General features: G+C 51.3%; 1 protein-coding gene across 6 annotated transcripts in view; it reads right to left on the bottom strand.

Annotated features, from left to right (window-relative positions):
- Positions 1 to 9796, bottom strand: part of RIPOR2 (RHO family interacting cell polarization regulator 2) — a 222326-nt gene that overhangs the window by 87100 nt on the left and 125430 nt on the right. The window lies entirely within an intron of this gene.

Here is a 9796-nt window from a genome sequence, read left to right as displayed (position 1 = left end):
CAATGCCGGGAGCTGGTGGGTGCTCCTGGGTGAAATCACAGTCTGGTCCAAAGAGGCTGGAGGAGCCAGAGGGAGGAGACAACTAAGCAAATACTGGGATGGGGGTGGGAAGGAGAAGAGGAACATTCTCGGAGCCAGAGAAACCTGACAGAAAGCAAAAAGGAAGAACTGATTGTGTGTCAGGTAACAAAGGGGCAAATGCTGACCCAAGATGCCCAGCACAGTCCTGTAGAGAGGGTCAGCTGTAGTTTCTTTGGGAAGGGGGGGCAGTGATTCATCCTGGTCCTAGAACTTCAACCAAGTGCATGGATCTGAGCTGCAAAAGGTGGGAGCAGGAGGAAAGATGGCCCCAACATGTCCTGGGACTGTCATGATCCCACAATCACAAGCTTAAACATTTCCTCTCTGTCACTCAAGCAACTCGAACATCTATCTCCAGGATAAGAACCTTCCACACCCAACACTGCCAACCCCCTCTCTGCAACCCTCCCCGTACCCCCATCAGCCTGGCTCTCCCAGTTTTCCACAGGCACCTCTTGCCCCTCAGGGGACTGCCACCATGCACCAGGGACTCGCACAGCACTTCTGCCACCGTAACATCTGGATGGCAGCGGCTTGCGCAATCTCAGACAGCCCCCCTCCCTTATAAATGAGGTGTTCTCTGCTCCTTACCGCCCTGGGAAGGAGGATAGGAGGTGACAGTCTCATCTCTAGGCGACAGAGTTGCAGATGCCTCTCTTCTCCAGACCCCTCCCAAGCCACAGAAACTTGCAGGGGGCTCCTGTCCTCAGGTGCATCGCCCCTCCCCCACCCTTCTAGACCTAGGTCAGCAGCCGCGTGACACATTACTCCTGCTTGCCTCTTCCCTCAATTTTCATCTCGCCCCCCCCCAACCCGCGTGGATTTCAGACGCCCGGGGTCTGGTTCCTAGCCAAGCTCAACAGCGGCAGGCTTGGGGCAAATGAAGACGCCGGGTGCAGAGATTCCAGCCCTCGCTGGACTCGGCACAGGCGTAGAGAGTGCCGGAAGTAGCTGGGTGACAGCGGGCCACGGGGACCCACTCGAGGGCGTCCGCGCGGCCACCCTCGGAGCATGGACGGTGGGACCTGGCGCGCCGCCGTTCCAGAAACGCCCCCCCCGGGCACTGTCCCGGGCTCCTTACCATCTCCGCGGCCAGTCCCTCTGCTCTCCCCGGGCGCCCCCGGCTCCTCCTGCAGAAGTGCCTGTGCCCTCTCTCCCTCGGCAACTTCGCGGCCCTCCCCTGCGGGCACAGGCGCGCAGAGCCTCCCGGGCGCAGGGAGCCAAGGATGCCCAGCCGGAGCGGCTCCCGAAGCCGCAGGGCTCATTCAAGCCCAGGATGCCCCTGGCCACCCAGACCTCACCTGGGTGGCAAGCAAAATCAGAAGCAAAAAAAGAACACCCGAGAAGGTGCACATACCTAAAGACGAGAGCTCCTTGTCATGACAAGGGGACACTTGGGCTCTCTGGCGTAGAACAGCCTCGGTGCGAATGCAATTTCCCGGCGGCCAGCACCCCCGGCTTTGCAGCCCGCAGAGCTCGCCCACTGGGCCGAAGGGACAAAGCCGCGGGAAGCAGCAGGGTCGCCCGCGGACCAGGCGCTGCGCGTCGGTTCGCGGCAGCTGCGGCCAGGGGTGCAGTTGCGGGGCCGGCGGCGCGAGGCTGGCGGAGCCGAGCGCGCAGGCGGAGGGGATGGGGGCGGAGGGGCGGAGGGGCGGGGGCGGGGAGCCGGCGGAGGAGGCGCGGCCCCGGGCCTGGCGGCGTCGTCGTGAGCAGGGAGGGCTGGGAGACTGGCTTGACAGTCACTTCAGCCTAACTCCAGGAGACTGCTTTGCTGTCTGCCTCAGCTGATCGCGGCCGCGCTGCGTCTGCTCAGCGCGAGCTGGTGTGGCAGCTTTGGAGTTATCCGCGGAATTCACGCTGGGGAGCGAGCCGAGCGCAGAGGGCATGGGAGGGAGAGGGCAGGGGGGCGGCCCAGGCGAGGAGAGACCTTTTCAGCTCACCTTTGGGATTTGGAATGGAGTCTGTACCTTGAAACCATTGCGCAGGGGCGGCAATGGCGGGTGTGTGTTTGTGTGTGTGTGTGTGTGTGTGTGTGTGTGTGGTTGGGGGTGGGTGAAGTTGGTTGTTCAAGGCCAGAGTTGTGTCAGAAAACCCCCCTGGGGAGATCTGCTTTGTGTGGGCATTCCACCAGGCCCTGTTGGGGTAGACGGTTCTTGTAATGATAGGAAGAAATGGGGGGTTTGGGGTTTTGTTTCGTTTTGGTGGGTTTGAACTATACATAAAGCTTTCCTTTGGGAAAGTGTGGGTCTGTCTGACGACACATTCCATAAAGAGTCTTTGGGAGTGGAAACATACCGTTTGAGACTGGGAGTCTATAAGGGCCCAGAGACAAGGTCTCTGCCGCCTGCTGAAACAGGGAATGTCTGCTCTGCTCCGGTTTCCTTATCTGCAAAGCCACCACACTGAGCACCTTGTGTATTTAGGGTATGTTAAATAACACAGCACTGCGGGTGCATTTCCCCGCCCCAGCTTGGGATTCAGTAACTTTGTGAGTGAATTGGTAAGAACTGACAAACTTATGACCAAAAGAGACCATTCCAGGAGACTGTATCAACGTGCAGACACCTATATCCAGCTGTGGGAAGGAGACCACATCCTCAGGCCCCGAATATGAACAGCCAAAACAATACAGCCTGATCAAGGAATCACAACCCACCTAAGGATACAGTGGGAGCAGAGTGTGCTTATGTCTAGAGAGGCCACCCAGGAGCGAGCAAGCACGGGTCTCCGCTTCAGCCCAGGAAGGGCGGCTTGAGCCGTGAATTCCTGGACAGTCAGAGCCTTTGGTTTTTCAAGACACCACTTCTCTTTGCCCTTCTTTTTGCTTACAAAAGAGTTTTTCAGTCTTCCCATGTAGGCATTCCTTTCAAGGAGAAAATGTGTCGGCCACATGATAGGAACATTCCAGTCTGCCTGGCCAGTTATTCTTTGTATGTTTTCAATATTGGTATTCTGGTCAATACTTAAGTCCCTGGTGAGGTTGCTTGACTTGAGCCAGTCCTTGCTATGCTGAACACTGCAGTTCATTGGCTGTCTTCCTACATCCTTGGTTTGGGAGCAGATCCTTCACAAGCATTCTATCATTTATTCCTGACTATACTTCTGCAGTAGGCATTATTACTCCCATTTCATGGCTGGGAAAACCAAGATCCAAGAGTGTTAATGAGACTTGCCCATAGTGTTGTTTTAAGTAGCTACATTTGTGATGATTTGTTACACAGGAATAGACAGACAATACAGAGACAGTTATCTTTTAAAAGATAACATTGTGGTCACTGTCCTGCTCAAAACCCCACATGCCCCCATTTATTGTAGAATAAACCCAAACCCCATACCAATGCTCACAAGTCCTTCTAGCCTCACGTGGACCCTCGTCCTCTTACTAAGCTCAGGCCACGAAGGCCTTCTCTGAGTTCCATAAACATGCAAAGAGCCGTCTTCCTTGACCACCCACATCTTTAAGTATAGTCTTCCTTCCAATTATTCTTTTTCAAAACCCTACGTCTTATAGAACACTAATTGTAAATTGTAATGGTCTTATTTGCCTTTTTGCTTGTTGAGATCATATGGGCAGAGACCCTTTCTGTCTTGGAACCTGTATCCCCAACACAGGGCGAGAGCTCCTTACTGAAGGGAGGATGAAGGGAGGTTCTGGCTGCCTTTGCTTCTGGTGAGGGCTCTCTTCCCGGCTTGCACACAGCCATCTTCTTAATCTGTCCTCTCGTGGTCTTTCCCCAGTGCACGCGTACAGAGAGAGGGCGAGAGCTTTCTGGCAGTGGCTTTCTTAGAAGGACACCAATCCTCGTGCATCATGACCTCATCTAAACTTAATTACTTCCCTACTCCAAATACAGTCAGACTGGGAGCGAGGGCTTCAACACATGAATTTGGGGAAACACATTCAGTCCCCAACACCCACCTTCCCAATGGCACTGATTTCCTGAGGAGGAACGGGACCATTGGAGACTTCACACGGATTTTATGGGAGGGAAGGGGCGGAGGATCTCACGAGGACATAGATGATGCCTTGTGCTTTACAGACATTGTCTCCCCTAAGCCTACTACAATCCCTGTTTCTATTACTGTCCCCTTTGGAAGGATAAGAAAGCTGATGTTCTCGCGGGTCGAGAAAGTAACGTGCGCATGGTCACAAAGGTGCTCCAGGTCAGCGGGAGAAACACTCAAGGCTCTGTTTGCTACAGTACATCGCACTCTCCAGCCCACTTTCCCCCTTTGGGCTCGGGGTATCTTGTTGAGGCTTGGGTACAAGTGTGGGGGCAGGGGTGTGTATGTGCGGGGCTGGAGGCCAGGGGGCCAAGAAAGGTGTGGGGTGGCTCCTAGATTTCCTGTGAGCTTGCCTCAGAGTCTCATCTTCAGGCCTGAAGCTCTGGACGGGAATGAGGCTGGTGTGGTAAGTCAGCTAATCCTTCTCGAGCTTCCCCCCGGGGGCAAGGAGCACAGCACGGGAGCTATGCCAGGTGAGCGCCCAGTACCGGCTCCTTTCCTCATTGGACTGGAAGCACCTGGTAGAGGGGTCTGCCCTGAGTGACTTTGTAGACTCTACAGTTCCCAGTGGAGACCCCTCCTTGAGGTCAGGGACACGTACGAGTGAGGGACCGGGCAGCAGGGGTTTATGACCTTGACACGATCCTAGTGGGGTTTCTAGTCCAAATCCCAGAGCCCAGGGTCACACAACCAAATAGAGTCGGCACCAGAACCAAGATCTCCTGGTGCGCAATCCAAGGTCTTCACGCTGCCTCGCAAATCACCGCTCCTTCTGTGGTCACCCAAGTCTTCCTTCTCGGGTGGTTATTTCTCCCTGTCTCCGCTCTCGCTGTGAGAATACCACCTCCTTCCCTCTAGATTCTTACTATCGCCTAACCAGGATTCCTCTAGCTCAAAACTTCCCTGATTCAAGCTTTTGGAGACACCTGGGCTAAGCCCTTGGAACCTCATCCAGGGAAACAGTGAGGCCCAGAGCTCGACAGGCACCGGGCGGGGTGGGGGAGCCCGGCACGGATATCAGAGAAAACTCTGCTAGTTCAGACTCTGTGTCACTCTTCCATGGCCCTGGAAAGACATGGTTCTCCCAAAGGAGAAGGAGTTTAACGCAGGTCCCTCTGTCCCCCTCCCACATGTCAGTCTTAATTGAAAACACCCCAAGGTACTGATGAGAGCTACTATTTCAACTAGCTGTTATTTCAACTAGCGGCAGGAGACATGGAGGTAAACATGACAGTCATGTAACCCGCCTCGTGGAGGCTGGCGTGAGGACAGCCAGACATAACTAAGGTGGGTGTTAGGAAAGAGGAAGCACCATGGGTGCTATGGGAACTGTGATTATTTCTGGTTCCATAAAACAGGGTGTCTGAACTTCAGCAGCACTGAAAATGGTCTCTTTCAATAACTGAATTTTATCCTGCTTTTTGCTCATGGGCGTTTGTTCAAGTCCCTTTTGGGTTGGGGAACAGCATTGGCCAACCCATCCTGATTGTTCTTTCCACCACCAATTGATCGTAGTAAATATGCAATTCCTCGGTAGAAAGCAGAAGAGCATCCAAAATGCAACCAATTTAGTTCCCTGACGTAAAGATTTAGATATTTAATACAGAACGTGGGACATGCCTGAAGACCACTGCTGTCATGAAGCGAATTGATGGAAGGTCTCCGAGATTTGGTTATATCCAGTGACCCCTATTCATTTATATTTCTATCTATTCCTTCTGCCCATGATGCTAGTGCATTCTGGCTTCTACTCTTGGTTAGTTGACTAGTCCTAGGGGTAGTCTGATACAACTGAGATCTAATCTCTTTCATAACTATGGTGCTTAATATCCATGTGGACAGCAGATCTAACATCCTGATTTTGAAATTCCTTCTCTACTCTTATGACCTTCCTCTATAGGCATTCGGCCACCCAAGTGCACGGCCAGCTCCTGGCTTGGAATGCTGCCAGCTCTCAGATTCTTGAATCCCTTCCTTACACTGTAACTCTTTACCCTCCACCTTGCTCACATCTGCTGAATTCTTCCTTTGCTGCTGTGGCCAGTCTTTCTCTATTTCTTTTTATTGTTCATTTTCTAACTTATGAAGTACAGGAGAATCACTCTGGGGAAGAGTTTAAAATGTGGACTTGTGAGTCACCCTCTCTCCCATTCCAAGTCAGTCATTTTAACGAGCACACTGATGGCTCTGGCACATTTTCTCAGGATGCACTTTGGGAAACACTGGTCTGGGTAAGATCCAAACAGGTGCGCAGCCCGCTTGGCACTACCATGTGACTCTAGAAGCCTTTTCAGTACACCCCACTACCCTGCACCACTGGCCCTAAGGTTGGCCCTTCCAGCCATGCTCAGTGTCCAAGCAGCAGCCCTGCAAAGAGTCTCTGACCTGGAGACACCTCAGTTCTATTTTGGTTCTGCCAATGGTAAACTCAGGGCAAGTTTCAACCTTTGAAATCTGTGTCCTCATCTGTCAAATGAAGGGTGTGGACAACTTGATCATCAAGCGTCCTTTTGGCTCTGACATTTGACCATTCCTGCTTCCACTGTTTTCTCCGGTCACTTCCACCGCCTGGAAATTCTCTGCTAAGAGTTGCCCATCGCTTTTTCTCTCATGTTTGTCTCTAGAAATCTTGCCTAGCCTCTGAAGCCCTGATCCCAAACCAGCTCCTTCATGATGCCTTGCTTGGCCCACCCTGCTCTCCCCTCATTCTCCTGTAAATGCCGTGTCCCCCCGAGTACAGACCCAGTCCCATAATTTCCTTCTGTCCCAGATATTTGGTGCACTTCCCCTCGTTAGTGTATATGATTCTGGATATCAGAAACTATGCTTAGGGCCACTGACAGCAGTGGAAACTTTATATTAATGAGTGTAGAGGATACACAGTAAATATTAAGAAATGAGGAATGAGAGCAGATCACGTGCCCTGCTGGCTTCTGTCATCTTTTCCCCCAGAAAAAGAGCATAACATCCCCACATTGATTGACGTCAGAGCTGTACCTACAGAAAGAAGTGTGCTTCAACTTGACACATGACAGCTGGGTCCTGCTTACTGCTTTCTGAACTGCTGAGGGCAAGACCCCATTTTCCTTTGCCCATGTCTGGCACTGATGATAAGGTTCTCAAGGGAGTAGACATCTCAGACTGTGGCTTCCTCACCATTGTTACCCTGTCTGCTTGCACAATGGGAAACAGGTTTGGCCAACACACTTGGCATTTCAGTGTGTCTCAGGAACGAATGTGTCAGGGATGCTGAAGTCAGGCCTATCCACTTGGGCAAATGATCCCAGTCCGAAACCCTACCTCCACCCCCACTTCTAGTTTCTACACCAGGTGAAGGCTATGTGGGTAGAAGATCGTTAGCAAAAGGTTCAAAGCTGGCAGGAAACAAAATATGCCTTAAATGTAGCAAACAATCTCCTTCTACCCAGAAACTTGAGATTGGATTGCTCATACATTATTATTATATGACAGGGAGAGGTCGTTTTCTGCAGTAATATCATTTGGACCAGCCGTTGCCAATTTTTTGGTCTCAAAACCTATTACACAATAACATAATCTAGACTAGCCATTTTATATTTCAAGTAACATGTATATGTGATATATATGTATGTATATAAATACGTAATTATATATATACATAAATATATATGTGTATACACACACATATATAACATAATCTAGATTAAACCCCTTTATACTTAGAAAAATTGTTGAGGATCTTTGGGACCTTATAAAAGAGTGTTGGGAAACCTCAGGGTTCCTCAGACCCCATATCGAGAAGCTCTGATCTACCCTGACAAAGATTTTGGCAGAATGTTAACTTCGCAAATTCCTATAGCTATGAATCCTTTAAAGCTAAAGGGTATAAATTTAATTCACTAAATATTATTGCACAAAGATACTAAAATAAGTATAAAATAATTTAAAAATGACTGTAGATGTGATTGGAAACTGTCAGCATATATGTGTAAACACAATGCTCAGTACTTGACAGGTAAGCTTTTTTTTAAGGTTATAAATTGACTTCTACTTTGCAGTAAATCCGTTCCCTTTTCCTCATCAATAGGGGAGACATAAAAGAAGAGATTTATCTGTAAGGTTCTCCAAGGTAATTATTTATACTGTGTCCTTGGCCCGCTGCAGTCCCTGGCTAGCAGGCTATCCTGCATCGCCCCTTCCTGTCTATTCTCCAGCTCCCTGTCTCTGCCCTCTGCCCCAGGGCCTGCCCGGACCTAGGATGCCCGGTTGGGTTTGGCCAGTGGGAGTTCCAACAGGAGACAGGTAAAAGGGAAGGGAGTGAGGTGAGGATGTCCATTCCTTGGCTCTTCCCTGTGAGGTCATGCTGGGCTGGCTGTGTCCCCTCTTAAAAGATGACTCTCCCCTGTGGGAACCCTCTCTGCCTCCATCCTGTGGGTTCTAACCTCTTCCTCTCCCATCCTTTGGGCCCTGCAGTGACACTGGCTCCGCTGGGCCCTCTGGTTCCCCCATACTCCACCCACACCTTCGTAAGCAATCTCTTTGTACAGAAGCTCCCTTGACTTATTCTAATTGGAGGGAGCCTTCGGTTTCGTGATGGTGCCTGGATGGATATGCATTAATAGTCGCCTATGGCTTATTGAAAAAGTGTAAAAACTGCTTGGATTCAGGCATTCATGTTTCGAAATTTTTTCTTTTTTTTTTTTTTTTTAAAGATTTTATTTATTTATTCGACAGAGAGAGACAGCCAGCGAGAGAGGGAACACAAGCAGGGGGAGTGGGAGAGGAAGAAGCAGGCTCATAGCAAAGGCAGACGCTTAACCGCTGTGCCACCCAGGCGCCCCCGAAATTTTTTCTTCTTTAGCTAACTCTTCATTGTTTTTGTTTCTCTCTCTCTTTTTAAAGATTTTGTTTATTTTAGAAGGTGAGCAAGCAGGGAAGGGGCAGAGGGCAAGGGAGAGAATCTCCAGCAAACTTCCTGCTGAGTGCAGAGCCCAGTGCGGGGTTCAAACTCACCACCCTGAGATTACGACCTGAGCTGAAACCAAAGTCAGATGCTTAACCCACTGAGCCACCCAGCGCCCCTGTTTCTCTTTCAGTTTTAGGTCAGGGCCATAGTTGCACACGATCCTGTTCCATCCCTTTCCTCCCTACTGCCCCGGATTATGCAAACTGTCTTCCCCCAAATCGGTCCCTCCCAACTTCATAAGAGTGAGACTATTAACTTGAGGTGATTTTAGGAGGCATCACAGGCCCAGCAGCCACATTACTGGAAACGTCATCCCTGGTTGCGAAGCCTCACGGTCTTACGGACATTGCGTTGGAGTCCAATTCAGTCTGAAACAGGTCTCTGCGAGGTTAAGTGAGCTGTCACTACTAGTCAAGCAAAGCTAGACGCTAGGGCGAGCGCCAGACACCGGGACAGCTTCGCACGCGGGAGAACACCCTGCCGCGGGGCGCACGCTCCTCGGGGCTGAGCCCTTCCCTGAGCAGCGGCTTCGGGTCCTGCTCGCGTGGGAACCAGGAGCCGGGTGGGCGGGGCCCCCGGGCCCCCTCCGCCAGGACCAGAGAGCATTAGCTACCCTGGCTAGCTTCAGGGTCTACCCTCTTCCTCCCTAAATCACCACTTCACAGCCTCCACTCCCACCCCCACGTACATTTTATGCAAAATCAGGATAGGGGATACATCCTCCCTGGTCCCCTGTACCCCCCCCCCCCCCCCCCCCCCCCCCCC

This window comes from Ursus maritimus, unplaced genomic scaffold (genome assembly GCF_017311325.1).
Source record: "Ursus maritimus isolate PB19 unplaced genomic scaffold, ASM1731132v1 scaffold_30, whole genome shotgun sequence".
Lineage (NCBI taxonomy): Eukaryota > Metazoa > Chordata > Mammalia > Carnivora > Ursidae > Ursus > Ursus maritimus.
The sequence above is the reverse complement of the archived record's forward strand: the minus strand, read 5'-3'. Positions and strand labels throughout refer to the sequence as shown.